Below are 3,311 nucleotides of genomic sequence, written 5' to 3'. Positions count from 1 at the left end.
CGATCCCTGTGCTACCTGCCGCCGTCCTGGGGCCGCATCTCCGACGGGCCCCGCGCCCCTGGCCAGGAAGCCACCGTCACCTCGGCGTGCTTCTCCACCGAGGGGAAACCGAGGGCAGCGGGTAGGGTTGGCTTTTGAAGGTTAGAAAACACAGTAAGAGCCAAGATGAAACACAGTGCGTGCCTAGATGTGCGATCTCCTCCTCCCCTGGGTGGAAGTGTCCAGCAGTCTCCCCTCCTTAGACCTGGCCAGTCTGCTCAATCCTGTACCATCCCGGGCGTTATTTCCCCAAGAACCACACTTAAGATGGTCCTCTGTGTGCTTTTATCACTGTAAATAATATTTGGAGCCTGCAAATTTGGTTGTGGACTATGTAGTGCCTTTATTTCTAACTCAAGTATGTAAATAGGAAGTTATTTCAGTGATTTGAAGATTTGTTGTTGGCAAAAATGATTATTGTATTCTCCTGACTTGAGTAGTGACATACAGTTACTAGTTGAATGTCTTTTAAAATGCTAACGTAATCTTTTAGTCATTTTTGGAGAAGATTTCATAGCATATTTTTTTTTGTTAAAAATAAGAAGTCTTTAAAAATATTTTAGACATTCTCACCTTTTTACCCTCCTTACCCTAAGTCTCTCATCTTTGCTTCCAAAGTCTTTAAGTACTTAGAGCTATTACAGTCCTTAAAACAGTGGCAGGCACCTGCTTGTTGAGTTAATACAGATTGCAGTACGTTCTTTTAGAATAAATTAATGTCTTTTTCTTACTGGACTTTATGCCCTAGAACATACGTAGAGTCTCCCATTAGCAAAGTGTTTGGCACACTTTGATATTTAACACCTATTTGGCTTGATAGAGGATATTTATACACTTCAAGCACCTCCACAAGTTTTAAAAATGTAGATATTGATATGTAACTGGCATTTAGAAAGCTTTAATTTTGGACATTCAGCTGGGAGCTAAAAAATACACGTATGTTAAAGCCTTTAGTTATATGTAGCAAATATTCTCACCATAATTCTGAATTCTCAAGTGAGATTTATGAAGGAACAGGAAGATTTTAAAACTGGCTTTATGCTTTTTGTCAGTATCATTTTCATAAATAAAGAAGGAATTTAGTGAACAATTATTTTGAAGTTATATAATTACCTTTTCCCCCAAAAGAAGTCAAAGTCTTCCTAGCAAACTTCATGGAAACACTTTTGCAACTTGTTCTGATAATGTTTCATTCTCAGTTGGATGTATACTTTATATGTCAGTTACATTGCAAAGGTCTAAAGTCAGCTAGTAATTTAAGAATAGTAATCTTTTAATCATTTTTAAAAACTAAAGCATCTCAATTGTTTCCTTTTCCACGGTTTAACTGTTAGTTTAAAGGTATGTAAGTGATCATGGAGCATTCATTTAATTTTGTGAAACAGTGATATTTTGTTTTAAAGGGGCTGAAACTGGGTCAGAATATATAGATTGGTTTTGTTGTCAGGAAAAGTACTCTGCCATATTTTATATTTAAATTATCAGCCATTTCTTTTACATGTATATTATGATCTTTCTGTTACATTTCTCCATTTAATTACAAAACGTTAAAAATTTATTTTATTTAATTTATTTTGTTTGAGACAGGGTCTCACTATGTAGGTGAGACTGACCTGGAACTCACTATGTAGCACAGGCTGGTCTCAAACTCACAGCAATCCTCCTGTCTCAGCCTCCCAAAGTGCTGGGATAAAGGCGTACGACACCACACCCCGCACAAAACTTTTTTTTTAAAAGAAAGCTAGAAGAGTAAAGATCTCACTTCTTTGGTACATCCAATTTCAGATTTTAAGTGGGCACCATATATTGTGTTTTGTCAGGAAGAATATAATTAACTCATGGGCACCATTACTCATGACAAACTGTAGTTTAAAATAATTTGCATACTATTTGAACTCAAGTTTTTAAACTTTAAACTCTGATAAATAGACCATATATAGGCTTAATTATTTTCACTATTAAAGTTGTAACACTTTAAAGGTGGAAAATACATAGTAAAGCAATTACTAAAAATGGCAGGGGTGGTTGGTTAGGAGCTTAAATTGATTGTTTAAAGACAAACTACATACAGAACCTTTTTGTTTTAAGGGGATTTTTCCTCCCACAAGGCAGTAAGGAATGAAAAATAAAATTATTTCCAACCTTAATTACTTAGTCAGTGTTTCTCCCCAAAACATCTAAATAGGAGCACACAACTTTTCTGGGAGCAGTCCAGTTCTTTTAGGAAAATGTAGGGGCCATTGTGAATTTATAGTTTAGAATTGAATGGATTGTGATTATCACTGCCTTCTAAACTAAGCAAAAGACATGCCTGCTCTGGGGCTATCAGAGATCTGACTGAATGCATTTCTTCCTTCTCTGATTGCTGGTCCCTTTATTTGGGGAGCTCCACAAAATACCAGGACTTCAGAGAGCTCAAGTCAAGGTGAGATCTGAGAGAGAGGATTCACCCCAAATATAAGTAGCGAACCAGCTAACTCTGCAGGCTTCTATTGAAGAGATATCAAGAATTTCCTGACATGGCACACCTGCAGCAGCTGTGGCCATCTTTCCATTTGACACCCGGCGAATCTGTAGTTTCTGCAAAATTGGCAGCTGTCATTGAAACGTCTGCTATACAGTTTTCAAGCTAAGTACAGTAATAAGTGCAGTACGTACATTTTGTAGACTCAGCACTTAATTTTTGTTAGACTAAGCATAGTACTCACATTTTATTAAAGAAACTGGATAAAGATTTAAAGTTATATAAACTAGAGCTGTGTCACTTTCTAGGTGAAAGTTCTCTCTTTTCTTTAGGAAATGTCACTCAGCACCCAAAAGAAGCCTAAGTTAAAAAGACGTGTTTAAATAACCACATAAAAACGAAGGAGCAGTCATAGTGGTCATCCTTGGGAGAAAGCCACTGGAGAGAGGACATTTAGCTTACAATCTCCTCTGCTTTTCTCTGGGAGTACTAATACTTTCAGTATGGTGTAATTAAGTGTCTGCACGTGGTTGTGACAGTCCAGGAATCTTGAAACCAGAAATGTTTAGGTATGTAAAAAGCTGGACGGAGAAGGACAATACTGACTCTTGCGTTGCACCGACAGCAGTGTGTTTGTCAGGTTACACACTGGCATGGATGAGATTTCGAGTGACCATCGAAGCTCAGACGATCCCACGGGGCTGGGGCCTCCGGAGACAACCGACGGGCCGGGCCCGCGGCGCCCTGCAGTGTGGCGTAGGGTGCCCTGCACGAGGTGACCCTGGGATTGGCCGCCGTCGCCCGCCGT

The sequence above is a fragment of the Fukomys damarensis genome, unplaced genomic scaffold (assembly GCF_012274545.1).
Source record: "Fukomys damarensis isolate Sample0158 unplaced genomic scaffold, DMR_v1.0_HiC HiC_scaffold_37, whole genome shotgun sequence".
Lineage (NCBI taxonomy): Eukaryota > Metazoa > Chordata > Mammalia > Rodentia > Bathyergidae > Fukomys > Fukomys damarensis.
The sequence above is the reverse complement of the archived record's forward strand: the minus strand, read 5'-3'. Positions refer to the sequence as shown.